The following is a 17,203-nucleotide window of genomic DNA, read 5'->3' as shown; positions in this document are numbered from 1 at the left end:
ATATGAAGTTACTTATTTTAATATATGGCTACTAAATGAAGACTTAACATCTTAGTGGAAGATTTCACTTTGTAGCAAAGAGTTGCAGTGTACAATAAGACTGAAAATACATTTCTACTTGGAAGCCATTCATATAGTATCGATGTCTGATGTTCATGGCCGGGAAACTGCAGGTAACTCCACATCAGAAAGGCTGCAGCAGAGCTAGCTGAGCCTTCTTGGAAGGGGGTGAACCTGGCAAATGTGATTTTGGCTAATGCAAGATTGCTGGAGGGTGATTTCACTTGGCTCATACCACTGAATGGAAAAACAATAGAAGCACTGCAGAATCACTGATGAGGTGGCTGAGATTAAAATGGTTGGATAGTACCAATAGTTGCAAATGCTGGCAGAGTAAATAATTCAAGATGAAAGTTTAAATAACAGTAGACAAAGATTCAGCAGATTTCTCTACCTGTTACTGTCAGCATAGCTAACACCATTTTGCAGCTCACACCTTCTGTTGGACCTATTCCTGCTTTCCAGTCCTGCCACGACGCTGCCACACTTTGTTCAGGACCTGCCTGCTAGCCCAAATCTATAAGCTCATAATATGCCATGGCTGAAAGGAAGCTTTACAAGGTCCATCATTGTGAGGCTCGAAAGAGAGACTGATTACCTTCTATGGCCAGTAATTTCATAAGATACTCACTGCTGTATGTTGTAGGCATAATAATCAGTGGGACTGAATTTGGCTGATTTATTGCAGAAGAGAACAATAAAGTCTTTTGGCGCCAGCTATGGGGTCATTCGTTTTTTAATCACTAAGGCAATGCAGAGCTGTCTCTGATAACAGATTTCTTGTTCCCTCTCTCTTTCCATTTGGAAATATCTCATTTGCTAAGTGGCTGCCCCACTCCTCTTGAAGTCCAGCCAGGTAAAAAGAACAGAAGGAGATTATATTGAAGTGTTCGTGTTGAAATAAAATATGTAGAGCTAAAACCACTGCCAAGGGCTTGTTCAGACTTTGGAGGTTTCATTTGTAATGGTGGTTGTGTTCCCCATCTAGAAAGCGAATCCGCAGCAATATAAACGAAGCCCAAACTTGCTAGTGCCATTGTCAGAACAATGACAGTCCTGCTAGTCCTTATTTCTGCATAGCAAGTCCATATTTTTATGAGATTATGTGATTGTATTATGGTACTGCTAAGGAAACTCATCTCAAGGACTGAAAAATATTTAATACAAAGGCAAATATATGAATTAGTATTACTGCCATAAACTGATGTCTTAAACAAGATCATATAAAGCAAGGTCTGTAAGGAGGGGCAGAGTGTCTTAGTAGACTAAGATAAACAACCTTATTGACTCCGAAATCTTGGCTCATGTTCAGATTTTCATCCACCAGGACCTCCAGATACTTCTCTGCAGGGCTACTCTGAAGGCGTTCTTCTCCGGGTCTGTATACATATCTGGGATTATTCTGACCCAAATGCAAAACCTTGCACTTTGCTATGTTGAACCTCATTGCATTCCTTTCCTTTTGCCTTCCAGCACTTGTATTATCATGCTCCCGGTAGTCCCAATTTATCTTATGTCAGTCTAGGCTTTAGCCTCCTGTGAAGGAGCTGGCAGTGAAAGTTCCACTCGTAAGTGTTTAAGAGAAAAACAAGGCATGCAGGAAACTGGGAACTGCATTTATTTGGGGCATCTCAGCTGCTTCTGCTGTATAAGCAGGTAGGGCTCTGTTGCTAACACTGAAGGAGCTCACTCTCTCCTATCATCCCTACTGACTTTCAGACTAGACTTTTAGGATCAAATTGTCTCAAGGGGACCTCATAGTGTCCTACCTTTTCCATACTCATTTTATTCCATGAAAAATAAGTCTTTTTTTCCCATAATTTCATTTTGTTTGAGGGTGACAGAGCACTGGAACAGGCTGCCCAAAAAGGTTGTGGAGTCTCCTCCACTGGAGTTATTCAAAATCCACCTAGGTGCTTTCCTACTGCAGGGAACCTGCTTTAGCAGGGAGTTGGACTGGGTGATCTCTAAAGGGTCCTTCCCATCCCTATGATTCTGTGATTCGCTTTGTATTAGTGTCTGGCCTGTATCCTGAAAATAATTTCTCTTAAGTTCTGTCCTTCATTTGGAACAGAGAGTCCTTTTTTGCAAGAGGTGAATGTGAGATGTTCATTGTTAATGACCATGAAAAAAGACTTAGGCTTTATTTTGAGTTTGCCTTGATCCGTCTGACACCCACAATCCTTCTGGAATATTTGTTCAAATAATCATCCTTTTTTTCCATTTTTTTAAATTTATTTTTTCTCACTGTCCCATTTTTAGTTCATTGCTGTCTATACATTTGTAGGGTTTTTTTGCCTTTCTCCAGCTGACTTTCCTGCTTTGTCTTCCAGGCACGTGATAATTAGTGTGTGGGGCTGACAGCCACATAGTTAAACTGTGTTCAATTTGATGGTCTCCATGGGCTTTCAGTTCCTCTTAGTCTTTTTTTTTTTTTTTTTTTTCCCCAAAGTTTTAACATCTTGTTTTTCCATCCAAGCACTTGTTAAAGCTCAAGATTTAATTCCTTCAAGTATAAGCTAGCAGTTTGTTAATTTACATTTACATAGGATTTCCTGCTTGGCAGAAAGCAGCAGAAATCAAGCGTACCTCAGATTATTTTAATGGCTTATTCTCACTCAGCTGGCTTTTCATAAACCTCCTTTGACTTCATGGCCCTGGTGAAGATGCACTCTAGGCCCCTCTACCCCTGTACACATTAGTTTGAGTAGGTATAAGGATTTTTTTTTTTCTAGTTACTTTTCTAGTAAAAGGCACTCTGTTAGAAACTATTGCAGTACTATTCCTACTGAGTGAAGGCAAAATCCTTACCACCCCTTTGTTAACCATCATGTCTCATATGGATTATGGATTGGCCTAGCTTTTCATCAAGGAAGTGATCTGTGTCTGCTATGCATCATATTCCCAGCCTGTTCGTTAGAGATGATCCTTTCTGTGTAAATGGATCCATTTCAGTCAAGTGCCCTTGTTTACAATATTCTTGGCTGTGGATCTCTTGTTTTAATAGATGTTGGGCCTTCTGAATATTCGGAAGTCATTTAAAAGCAAACCAGAAAAAAAAAACTGAGTTATTCACAGGCTTGTAGTAGATAACCAAGAGCCATTCTGTGCAAGTTGGAAAAATTCAAGACTTTCCTGCACTGTTTTATACAATGAACTCTTCTTGACATAAACAGTGTTTTTGTTAAAGAATCCATCACCTATTTACAATGAAGAGATTGATAAATAACCAAATAATTTCCCTTTGAGATCGAATGGAACTGATATATTCTTGTCTAATCACCAGTATGAAGGAGGTCAGAGGACTTCCAAGCTATGCCAGTAATTTCTGCTGGCTTAGGAAAAGAGATGAGGTAACTGGTACAATTTGTGCATTCAGTGATGATTATACCCATACTAGTTGCTTCAATGCTTACCTTTTTCTAATATAGAAAATATAGTTTATGTTCAGCTTGAATTTCTTTCATTTACACTCTGCTCATGCAGGAAGCTTACCCTGTAACAGAAAGCTTTGCTTAATTGTTTGTGAAATACGGAGAATTGTTAACAGCAGCTGGTGGAAGATACTAGGACTTGTGTTTTCCCTTGGCACAGGTTTTATTTTGGAGCTCCTGTAAAGAATGTTTCCTAAGAAGCATCTTTGCCTTGCCAAAGTTTGTGCTCTGGCACTGACCCAGCACTTCATAACTGCTTACCTTTGATAATGAGGGGAAAATCCCCCTGATGCAAAGATGGTTTTGCGCATTACGTGTAAAAGTGCTGTAACTCCTAAAGGATCAAATCCTTCCATGCTGGTAGTGAATAACTGCCACAGAGGGAAATGGGAAGAATTCCTTTTTACCACAAGGGATTCTTACACCATCAGCTTGCTCAAGAAAAAGTTCAGAGGAGATTATATATATTGTATTATAGAATATATATTATATTATAGATATACCTTCAGTGTTTAATTCTCTTTCACAAATGACTCATTCAGAACCACTTTTATTCAGTGAGTGCCAGATGGCATTTGTCAGCCCTGTTTTTTCATGCCACATGTTTGAAGTACCTGCCAGTCACTTGACTCTCACAGTCAGACTGTGTAAGACCACAGGTCTTGCTGGCTGAGGAATTGAAGTGGATGTTATAGGGGGAGTGAAAAAAAGAGGTGAGGATCCTCAGTATGCTTTCCCCTTGTGTCTCTTGCAGCCTTCTACTTTTTTTTTTTTTTTAACCTGACTTCTTGAGCACAACTAGTTACTGTGCCTTTGGAAACCTTCAGTGGATTTCTTTTCACTGAACTTGTTTGATCTTGATCTTGCTTTGGCACCATGCAAACTTGTGTGCTCAAAATTATTCTGCCCAGCCTGTCTCTGTGGTGTCTAATACCTCTGTCCAGTCGTGGTTCCAAACAAACAAAAAATACATAACAACAACCAACCAAAAAGAAAAACAAACAAACAAACAAAAACAAAAAAAACCACCAAAACAAACAAACAAAAACAAAAAACCCAAAACAAACAAACAAAAAAAGTAAGCTGTAAACAAATAAGTTCTTTGTGCAAGAAAAGCAGTATGTTTCCTAACTGAATTATTGATGCCTTTCATTTGGGTATAGTCAATATAAATAAACTTGTGTTGTTACTACCCAAGAGGGTTGTTTCATGAAAGGAAAAATATTTTGAGCTGTAGGTATTTTAAATCAGCACCTTAGCACCTTTCAGGAGCTGTGTACTTAAGGGGTAGGAAGAGATATATTATAAAGCAGAAAATGTGTACTGATGATATTTTGTTCTTCCCTTCCATTCTCCATTAATTTCTTTGTACCAAAGTCCAGATGATGGCCAAGCTGATGGGAACAAAGGAGAGCAGCTCATTTAGCTCATCCCATTAGGTTGCTATTGAAAATAGTGGGAAAATGGAAGAAATAAATCTTTTCTGTTTCAGAGAGAGCACTAAAGGCCCTCCACTACCATTCAGAAAAATGCTAAGAGAGCAAGCAGTGGTGAACGTTTGCTCTTTTCCATCCATTTTAGTGTCCTACATGGTCAAAACTACCAAGGGAAGAGGGGATAAAAATATTCTTAATTAGTTAAGTAGTTGAGTGTAGAAATAGGAAATTACTTTTTCGGGGAGCAGAGAAGTACCTCCCACCGAGTTTTACTCATTTTAAAATTTGAAAAATCATGCTTGAGCAACCTGATAACCTTCTATGATGTCATTACAGGCTGGGTAGATGGGGGGATAGCAGTGGATGTTGGGTACCTTGACTTCAGCACGGCATTTGACATCGTCTCCCACAACATCCTTGTTATGAAACTTGGAAAGTGTGGGAAAAATGAGTGGATAGTGAGGTGGATGGAGAACAGGCTGACTGGCAGAGCTCAGAGGGTTGTCATCAGTGGCACAGCCTGGTTGGAGACCTGTAACTAGCGGTGTTCCCCAGGGATCAGTGTTGGGTCTAGTCTTGTTCAACATCTTCATCGGTGATCTGGATGAAGGGATAGAGTCTACCTTCAGCAAGTTTACTGATAATACAAAGCTGTGAGGAGTGGCTGACACACATGAAGGCTGTGGTACCATTCAACAACTCCTGGACAGAGTGGAGAGTTGGACAGGGAGGAACCTGATGAGATTTAACAAGAGCAGGTGTAGAGTCTTTGCACCTGAGGTGGAATAGCCTCATGCCTCAGTACAGGTTAGGGGATGACCTACTGGAGAGGAGTGCTGAGATGACATTTAGTGTACTCTGTCCAGTTCTGGACTCCCCAGTTCAGAACAGATAGGGATCTTCTAGAAGGAGTCCACAAAGATGATAAAGGGCCTGGAGCATCTCCCATATGAGGAAAGTAATGTGAGTCTGTTCAGCCTAGGGAAAAGAAGACTGAGAGGGGATCTGCTACATGTTTATAAAGATCTGAAGAGAGGTAGGAGGCAAATGGATGAGGCCAGGCTCTTACTGGTAGTATGTAGCGATAGAACAACGAGTAATGGGCTAAAACCTGAACAGAGAACGTTCCATACAACCATGCAGAAGAACTTCTTTACGGTAAGGGTGAATGAGCATTGGAACATGTTGCCCAGAAAGGTTTTGGAGTCTCCTAGGGAGGTATGGAGATACTGAAGATCCACCCAATGCCTACCTGTGTGACCTATTGTAGGGAACCTGCTTTAGCAAAGGGGTTGGAGTTGATGATCTCTTGACGTCCCATCCACTCCCTGAAATTCTGTGATTCCATGACAATTCCTGAGGAGAGGTGTAGGTCTGTGCTAACCTCCCAGATACACTTAGCTGGGAATGTACTATTCTGATACACATAGAGCATTTAAAAATATATTTATATAGGAAGGAGAAGGAGGCATTGCTAAGATCTCAGCTCTTTCTTTGGCTGAGAAATTTGATTCCAGTGGAACAGGTTATTGACTTGCTGAGCTCTCAAGGAATGAATCGAGTAAACAAACGAGTGAAAGGAGCATCTCTAAAATCCTTGTTCCTTTTATTGATAAAGTTTTGAAATCTCTTGGCGGTTTACAACAGTTTTTGAATACTTATATATAAATAGCTGCATCTGTTTTACTCTCTGGAGTATATTCTTGTATGTAAACAGGCATTTCCTTTCCTACACCTGAACTTCCTTCTCCCTCTCCTCCCCTCAGCTGCATCTAGTGGAAGAAAGTATATTGATAGTTAACTGGCTAAGTTTGATAATGTTTCCTATCTACCAAAAGCAAGTGAACCAAATGTTCTCTTCTGACCATAGAGGTGTCTACTCTACTGAATGAACGAGTAAATCAACCATGCTTATTCACCTAGTAATCCAATCACACAATAAATTTGAATAGCTTTTGGAGACGTGGATCTTGAAAAATTTTTAAGGACTGATGTATTTTCAGTCAGCCTAGTGGTTCAGAGTCTGCCTCAGCTCTGTGAATGAAAATCCTCTGTATAAAAAGTTGTAGCCTTTTTCAAAATACGGAATATGGCTTCTTGCCTTCCCTGGCAAAGACAGTAAAAGCAAGTTGCTATTGCTTGCATCTGTATTTACTAAAGAGTAGAATGAAGCTGTAATTCCTGAACAGAGAGCTTTCTTTATTTTTCTTGTCTTTGGTTTCCGATAAGACAGCATATAGCCTTTTACTTTGCCGATCCTTTCCAGCAGGGCTTAGCTCAGGAACTAATTTCCCTATCAGTTACTCAGCCAGCTCTATATTTGTGTTCTCAATGGAGACTTGATTACATAGACTCAGCGTGGGGTAGATGCTGTCTGGCTTTCAGCGATATACTTGGAAGGATTCTGTTTACGAAAGTATCGTTAGTGGGTGAAGAAGTGAAAATGCATGATTTAATTCCACCCTTGTTTGATTCAATGTTTGCATAAAATGGTAGGAAGTGTTGACTACAGAACTTTGTTGGGGAAAGAATATGGGGAGCCCTTTAGATTTCATTTGCCCTACTTTGTTCCCCTGGACATAAGAGCTATATTATAACAGGGTATTTTTGGTGCAGTTTCTTATTTTGAATTTATTTATTTATTTATTTATTTTTACACAAACAAGAGTGCTTACTGACATTCTTCTGTAGTCAGTTCTCTAAATAAGTATATCAGAAAAAGTGAGATATTCTGTATCCAGGATTTATTACCTCATCAAAAGCAACAGACCTGGTTAGCTTTTCCTGGTGAGAAGGAATCTTTAGTCTCCTGAAGCATGCCCACATATGAATGAGCATGCCTGAAAATGTTTGGTCATCACAGAATGGTTTGAGTCAAAAGGGAACTTTAAAGTCTTCTGGTGTGTCAAGTGCACCACTCAGCTTGGTGTCATTTGCAGATTGCTGAGGTTGCACTTGATCCCGTTGTCCTTGTTGCCTACACAGATGTTAAATAACACTGGTCCCAGTAACAATCCCTGAGGAACACCACTTATCACTAGTCTCCACTTGGACACTGAGCCACTGACTGCAATTCTGAGTGTGACCATCAAGCCAATTCCTTATCCAGCAAGTGGTTCATCCATCAAATCCATTTTTCTTCAGCTTGGTGACAAGAATATCATGAGGGACAGTGTCAAATGCTTTGTATAAGTCCAGGTAGATGATGTCAGTTGCTTCTCCTTTCTCCACTGACACTGTAACTCCATCATAAAAGGCCACCAAGTTTGTCTGGCATGACTTGCCCCCTGGTGAAGCTATATTGGTTACCACCAATCACCTCATCTTTATTTTCCACGTGACTTAGTAGAACCTTCAGGAGGATCTGCTCCATGGTTTTGCCAGGCATAGAGGTGAGACTGACCGGCCTGTAGTTTCTTCGGTCTTTCCTTCTTGAAATGGGCTTTATGCTTCCTCTCTTCCAATCAGTGGGAACTTTACTGAACTGCCATGATTTTTCAAATATGATGGATAGCAGCTTAGCAAAATCACACAGCACTTCCCTCACAACCTGTGAATGGATCTCATCAGGTCCCATGGATTTGTTCATCTTCAGGTTCTTTAGATGGTCTCGAATGTGATCTTTACTTACAGTGGGCAGATCTTCTCCCAGTTCTTACCTTGGCTTTCTGCAGCATACTTGGTAGTTATATATATATGCGTTATACTACTGCACATCTCTTTACTTTGAGCACAATTCATTGTGTGTGTGAATTCAGTTGGTCTCTCCAGTTCCTGTCTTTTGTTTTATCCATGGGCAAAAGGAAATCTCTAGAGATCCAACCTCCTTTAATTCACATGACTCATATTTATCAAGAAATTCAGTTGTTTTGAAATGTTCTGCAAAAGAGAAATTTCTTTGGAGGGAAAGACTTCACACTTAATTGGCAAAACATAAAGTTTGATGACAGACAGTGTAAGAGAGACCTGTAAGAGCAAAAACTGTCTTGAAGACAAAGTCGGTTGCTCATGTGTTTTCTGTTGCCAAAGGCTCGGGGAGAAGTGCAGACTGAATTATGAACAATAAGAATGAAAAGTCTGCCTACAGCTATTTAACCCAAGTCCTCGCAATGAGTAGAAAGCAGAATTTTGAAAATACTTGTATTAAAAGCACATCTTTCTGTAATATGATAAATTTTATGTGTGGACCTACATGTCAGTATGTACAATGCTTTCCCTTACAATCCATACAATGTTACAAAATGCATCATGGCAAAGAAACTATTTGAAGGACAATAAAGCAGTAGTTCTCCATACATATCTGGTTGTTTGCTTACGAGCAGGAAGGCCAAAGCAGGAGAGGAAAACAAGACTTGACTGCTTTAGTGAGCTGTGAATCTCACTAACACCGAATACGGGATGAAGCGAGGAAAGTGAAGTGAACGGTTTATATTCAAACCACTTTTGGCTGTGGAGGGGAGGTAAAGGGTTACTAAACCAGAAAATAACCGCATGGTGTACTAGGAAAGTGTTCTTTGAAACACCACTTTCAGCAGACAACGAGCAAAGCAAGACTGCCTCCATTAAGGCAGGGAAAAGGTTGTTTCTAGTAAGAGAGAGAGAGATAAGGGGAGTCAGGGGATGAGGTTTAGCTATGTGCAGAGATAACAAAGTTTTTTGTCAAATGAAACTGCCAAAGTACAGTCTAAATGTAAGGACCTAGATGCTGTCATTTAGGTTTAAGATATTCCTAGATTAAACCTCCTTTGCAGGCAGAATAACAATTAAATTCATAGTGATCAAAAAAGAAGTAATGGGAGGTCAACTTAGAGGGAGCTTGGTCATAACTTAGCAGAAGCTCTAGAGCTGGCCATGATATGTGTATTCATTGCTAATAATTTAATATAGAGTAGTGTGTAAAAAAAAAAAAAAAAATCAGAGAAAAAAAAACCCAACATTGTTTTTAGTGCACTTTTATTACTTTCATTTTTCCCCAAAAATAAGCTTGGATGGGAGGTTGAAGGCAAGGTTGCAATAAAAGCTATGAAACAATGTTTGTAGTTAAAAACACTAAAACAAACAAATCAAAAACCCCTAAAGGAATCCCAGTATAATCAACACAGAATTTTCCAATATATATTTCCTATCAGATCAAGTCAAAACATTGTTTAGAGGTTATGGAGAACAGTAGGTGCAAAGTGAGGATCTTCTAATCAGTTTTGGAAGGTAAGCATCCTATATCTCAGGAAAACAGACACCTTTCTGTCTCTATTTCTTTCAGAGCAAATGAAACCAGACTGCATGTCAAAGAAGAAAACTAAAGTTTAAAGTGATGGTGATGGAGCTTTAAAAGATTTCAGATAATGAGTCATATATGGATAGAGGCAAGATGACCCCCCCCCAAATTCCTCTGTTAGATGAGATGCCTACATTAAACACCCATACTGATTCTTTGAATGTATCTGCAAACAAAATATTACCGCTATATTGAAGTCCCTAAAGACTTAGCCAAGTGTTGAGACTGCAACTCAAGAACAGCTTAATAACTCTTCTTTTTATAGCCCATATACATTGGCTGGCACAAACTACCTCACATGGATCATAATCAAAATTGCCACAGGCTTAGTCATGCTGGAACAAAGCTCATTTTGCAATTTAACTATGGCCAGAGACTGGTCTATACTGAATGGTTTCCTCTGCAGTTGGCAGTACTACATGCTCAGTCATTACACTGAAAGAGCAAGCTTTTGTCTCAGAGATGGTCAGGACAATCATGTTTTAGTAATGAGAGTGTGTTTACAATCGCTGTTTTTCTTATCTCTGGTTAATGTTGTGTTGTACTGATAGTGATGTGAGGAAAGTCTCTACTGACTCGTGAAGAATACAGAAAGATTGTTGTAAGTTAGCTCAGCAAAGGTAAGTCCAAGCAAAGATACTACTGGTGACTCTGAAGATATCACAAATCATGCTTGGATTTGACTGAGTTAAACGTATCTTCAAGGTGAAAATCAACTTATCTGTGCTATGTTTCAACCTGTAACAGTGTTAAAAATGAAACTGAGATTATGGCAACTCAACTTATGGCAAAAATTTTTATGCATTTTGATACATTGACTAATCACAGTCCTGTGAGCTGCAAAAAATATGCAGCTGTGCTTTCAGTTTTGATAAAGGAATTTAAGAATACGCCTCATGATTTCTGAAACAAATACTCATTTTTTTTTTCTGTATATTTGTGACTTTGTTTTCAGTTGACACAAATACATGACTTGTGAATTTTCCAGTGAATGTATGGAGTTGCAATCAGACGTTCAACTCAAAGTAGACTTTGATCATGTTTCCTTACTAGATTTTTGTAAGATCTATCATACCAGAGAAAAATATCCCTTGCCATCACACCTTATTCACGTCACTGCCTTTTGGCAGTACATACATTTATTGACAACTGTTTTCAAGGATGAAACACAGGAAGTGTAAAAATTCATCAGAAATCACTGACTAATAGCCTGAGAACTCTCTAGGAATTGAAGCTACATCAGTTGAACCAGACATTGATGCTGATGTGCGGAAATCAAACTCTATAACCACAGAGTAGTTATAAAGCAGGTATGTTTAATCAGCGCTGCGCACACGCTGGATGCAGGGGGGATATTCCCACCCAGCCTGCATACCAGAGGGTAAGAAAGGCACATACTTAAAGAGAAAGCTGCTTACATATGCATTAGATGTCCAAGAAAAGACTGGGTTACTACAATGAGTCCCCAAAATGATTGACATTCCCCCTCTTGCCCCAAGTCTCAGCTCTTTCACACATGTGTATCTCTAAGTGGTCTTTCCAATGAAGGTCGTCGTGTTACTTTCTTGGACTGGGGATAGAATGGAGGACGCTTAGCTGGCTCTGGCTAGTCATCTCATTGGCCACAACTCTGTTTACCAATCTGCTGCTTCTTTGTTAATTTGTGGTTTTACTGTTTGAGCCTGCTACCTTGCATTTCAGAGATAGAATAGCTATCAATATTATTTGAAAAAAAACACAGGAGACCTACTGTCTGCACTAATTGTCTAAGTCCATGAAAAATCATCTGTTGTCAGCAGCGAGAACCTGGCTTAGCAATGTCAAATCTGCAGCTGCCGATTCAACACCTCATGAAGGCACATAAATTTTAACCTAATTTACTTTCCTTAATTCAATGCATTAGTTTCACAAAAAACAAGTCAAATATCCCACTAGTCTTATGTTTTTTTGTTGCCCTCTTTTTAAATGTATTATTAGAAGTATTTAAAAAAATAAAAGAAGCAAGTTACACTTGCTCACATTGAGATATTCATAGGGTATATATTCATGAAAAAAGTTTGGGAAGCAGAAAAATTGACAAATATTTTTGAAGCCAGAAGAGGAAGATATTGATTGTGATGCTCTGATAAAAAAAGTAAATTGTAATTTTTGTTATTATGAAAACCAGGATTCCTAAGGGGAATGTAAAAATTCAGTTTATATTGATATGCTCCACTGAAGTTACAAGTTTTGATACTTTTATAGAAAATCTCTTAACTTTTGCTTTTGTCTTATTTCTGGCAGCCTTTTCTGCCACAGATCTCTGACACCACTGCTACAGGTTTGTTTTGCCTCAAAAAACATTTGTGCATTTTCTCTATGAGAAATTTCTAAAAACATGTATAGAGAATGAATTTACTTACTGAATTAAAGGTGCAAATTAATAGCCCAAGTAATCTACGAAGCTAATAACATTAATTCAGACAACAAAAGAGGGATGGGGATCTTTCTTTTAGAACAATGAATGACACTTTTTGCTTTGGATTCTACTGTGACAAAGTAGAGAACCTACCACTTTAGATATAGACAAAAAGGAGACAAATCTCCTGTTTATTGTTTTTGTGTATAGAAAGTGGCTTGAGCTCACTTTTACTAGCTTTAAGATATATCGACTCCTTTTTTTTTTTTTTTTTTTTTTTTATCTTCTCATAAATGCCTTATATACATATGGAAGTTCATTTAATTTAATTGTTTTAATTCTCATGGTATGTGGTTGCTGTGGCTTGATTCAGACAATTTCCTGTGGCTTTGGCTAGCTAGCACTAGGCAAACCTCCTTGTCTTTGTCTTCATATCTACTGATGAAATATGTTGTCTTTGAAGGTCCCTAAGGGAGCTTTCTGTGTCCACCCCCCAAATTTCATTTCACCTCTTACTGATGTTTTATATTCCCAATGAGATCTGAGACCCAAAGACTTACAGTTGTCTGTGTTAATTTATTGTCTCTCAGTCCTGATCATCTCAGTAGTGCCATACACCACAGTAGCAACTTACTGAGATCTTGGCTTTCAATGTGAATGTGCAAATCTGCTTCACTGTTTGATTATGTTGGATTATTGCTAAGGCAAGTGGAAGACAGGAGATGATGGGGGAGAACCAACATGGCTTCACCAAGAGCAAATCCTGTTTGACCAAACTAGTGGCTTTTTATGGTGATGTAACTGCATCACTGGACATGGGAAGAGCTACTGATGTAATCTGTCTTGACTTCAGTAAGGCCTTTTTCATGGTACCCCACAGCATCCTTCTCTCCAAATTGGAAAGATATGAATTTGATGGTTTGACTGTTAAATGGATGAAGAATATGCTGCAGGATCAAGTCCAGAGAGTAGTGGTCAGTGCTTCGATGTTTGGATGGAGATCAGTGAGCTCTTTAATATCTTCATCAGTGACACTGATAGTGGGGTTAAGTGCACCTTCAGAAAGTATGCTGATGACACCAAGCTGTGGGGTGCAGGTGACACACCAGAAGAACGGGATACCATCCAGAGGGACACAGACAGGCTTGAGCAGTCGGCCCAGGTGAACCTCATGAGGTTTAACAAATTCAAGTGTAAGATCTTGCACCTAGGTTGAGACATCCACTACCAATACAAACTGGAGTATGAAAGGATTTTGAGCACAGCCCTGCTGAAAAAGACCTGGGGATTCTAGTGAATGGCAAGCTGGACATGAGCCAGCAGTGTGCCTTCACAGCCCAGAAAGCCAACTGTATCCTGGGCTGCATCAAAAGAAGCATGGGCAACAGGTTGATGGAGGTGATCCTCCCCCTCTGCTCTGTGCTGGTGAGGCCTCACCTGAAGTACTGCATCCAGATGTGGAGTTCTCAGTACAGGAGAGACATGGACCTGTTTTGAGTGTATCCAGAGGAAGGCCACAGAAATGCTCCAAAGGATGGAACATCTCTCCTCTTAGGACAGGCTGAGAGAGCTGGGGCTGATCAGCCTGGAGAACAGAAGGCTGCGAGCTGACCTGAGAGCAGACTATCAGTATCTAAAGGGGAGCTATATGAAGGAAGGGGACAGACTGTTTAGCAAAGTCTGGGGTGACAGAACAAGGGGAAATGGCTTCAAGCTTAAAGAGGGTAGATATAGGTTGGATATAAGGAAAAAGGCTTTTACAAGGAAGGTAGTGAGGCACTGGAACAGACTGTCCAGAGATGTGGTTGATGCCACATCCCTGTAGACTTCCAAGGTGAGGCTGGATCCGACCCTGGGCAACCTGATCTAGCTGTGCATGTCCCTGTTCACTGCACGGGAGCTGGACAAGATTGCCTTTAAAGGTCTATTTCAACTCTAAGGATTCTATGAATCTATGTACTTTTCTTTCTAACAAGGAGTTGAAAAATAGTTTGTTAAGGAAGAACATACTGATTATCAATTTTGTTCTTTTATGGTTCCTGAAGGCTTAGAAAAGTAGTGGTACTTTGTAGATTTCCAGGGACAGTCTGGTGCACAGGTCATATTTTGCAATAGAGATGTATTTGCTATTTGATTGTGCTGAAGAAAAACAAAAAGGGGGGGTGGAGGGGGTGGGGGGGGAAGAGCCAGGAGAAGGGATTAAATTTTCTTTTCTTTTTTCCTTTTTTAATTTTACTTTTCCAATAAATATTTATTCATCTTGCTTCTGTATGTTTCTGTCCAGTTATAAGACAGGACTTCAGTAATCACAGTTTAGCTCTGCTGGCTTAGATCAAGAATTAGCATTACCTCTCCTATCTCTTAATATTCCCTTCTAGTGAGTCTGCATCCCTGTTGGAGGTTTATCTTCTCCCAGTTGGGTAAGTTCTGCTGAGCATGCAGTCAAGCCTATTACTACAAATGCCCTGCTGCAGAGACTTCTGGCATATCCCAAGGCCTAGCTCATCTAAGACTCCTTCATTAGAATGCAACATAGGGAACAGCTTTGCAAAAAAGAGATTGGGAAGTCTTTTTTTGTTGTTGTTGTTAACAATCTTTTGCCTTACTCTGGAGCAGAATATGCTTGGGCTCTGAACTTCAGTCACTGTTGTAATTACTGTGGAGTGTTAGGTATCTCTTGAAATTTTTTCTGGGAATTAGTTTTGAGACACAGAGGAAACTCCATATACCAATATTGCTATAGCCTAGCAGAAGGTACCACCACATTACTGCAGCACTGCAATATAGATGCTCTGAATATTCAAGATGTATTACATTTTGAGGTTTATATTTGACTAGTTCCTCATTTCTTTCTTTCTTTTCCACAAATGAATCCCTTCACATCTCCAGAAGGATCTCTAACCCATCCATGCTATCACACTACCAATAGCTATTACTGTTTCAGGAACTTTATATTCGAACAAATCAAATCTAATATAAAATTATGCAGAGTGGAAATAAAAACAGAAGTCAAGACAAACTATATGCTCTGTCATTGGCAGTCAGCCTTTGCTATGCACCTTTTTCTCTTTCTCTAGGCATTTATCTAGGGCATTCCTCTCAAAGGACCTATCAAGCTTGTTAAGTACGGCTAACTCTCCAAATTTGTTGCTCATTCCCCAGGAGCAATGCCACCAAGCAGCTAGCAAAACTGGAACTCTACATTTTGTTCACTCATTGAGGGATGCTCATTAATGGCCAGATTTTCAAGGGCCACACACTCACATCTCCCATCTTAAGCTGGTGGGAGAAGTGTAGCTGCCCTGCTGAGAAAACCAGCCTTCCTTAATTTCCAAAAACTGTTGCCATATTCAACTGTACAAAGCCTTGAAGGCATTATCCAAAATACAATCGTAAGCAAAAGAGATTAGAAGAGAGGGAAAAAAAAAAAAGCAACTACTACTCATTTTCTTCCACCATTATTTGTATTCATGAGTACATTGATAACTGACATTCTTTCTTTTGCCAAGTTCAGGCTTTCATATCAAAGAAGGTGAATATGTTTCAAAAGACAGAGTGGTTCTGAAAGCATGAAAAGTGGCAACGTGTATGTGCAAAAGTAGTAGAAGTCAATGTGTTAAATTAAAAAAAAAGAAAAAGAAAAACAACAAAACAACTGAATTTTAAACAGAGAGCTGCCTTTTAAGTGCACTTCAGAAACTCGACCTACTGTTTAAAAACCATGCTACAAGCTTTTGTCTTGAGAAAATCTTGCTTTCATCCTTAAATGAGAAAAACAAGATGAAATCACAGATAACTCCTATAGCACAAAGAACTGTTGAGAAGACTGGGAAGAAAAATCAGCCCCCTTTTATTTATATACAACTGAATAAACAATCAGTTTTATGTTCTTCCAAGACATCTCAAACAATCATTTGGTCCCAAGTTGGATTGTTCATGTGACTAGATTTATACCTTTACCTGCTTTGAAATAATTTCATTGAACCAAAAAAACCAAAACAGGACAAAACAAGCTAAACAAGCTGAAGCCCCAACCAGTCTGCTTTTGTTATCTGCAATTTTAAAGAGAATAGCAGAAAACTTATTATGATATATAAGGACTGTACTGCTGACTACTGAGGAGAATGGTGCATCTTGAGATAGTATGGGCAGAATTGATGCCTTATCTTAGAAAGGGCATTTCAGACATGAAATGAGTGCAAAGATGTATGATGATTCTGTTAGAGTGCTGGAAGATGTCTACTCTTAAGAAAGGCTATGAAGTTTAGTACCGTAAAGCAACAACAAAAGTATTTAATAGTCTAGAGGAAGTAAATGAAGACCTGCTGTGTTTTTCCCACACCTGAACATTTGGACCAATGTGCAATCAATGAAACTATCAAGAAGTTCAAATTCAACCAAGGCAGCTGTTATTTTCCACACAATTCATGATTAAGCTGTGCAAACTCCTGAGAGTAACAGTGAAAGAGAATTAGAAAGGGATTAGATGTTTGTACATGGATAACAAGGGACTCAGTGGTGTTGGTGGTAAATGTTTTGGAGTGAATCATAAATCCAGTGCTTCGGCACCTGGAAAGCTGATAGAAATCAAGTGAGATTG

This window comes from Gallus gallus, chromosome 2 (genome assembly GCF_016699485.2).
Source record: "Gallus gallus isolate bGalGal1 chromosome 2, bGalGal1.mat.broiler.GRCg7b, whole genome shotgun sequence".
NCBI lineage: Eukaryota > Metazoa > Chordata > Aves > Galliformes > Phasianidae > Gallus > Gallus gallus.
This window is presented reverse-complemented; position numbering follows the sequence as displayed.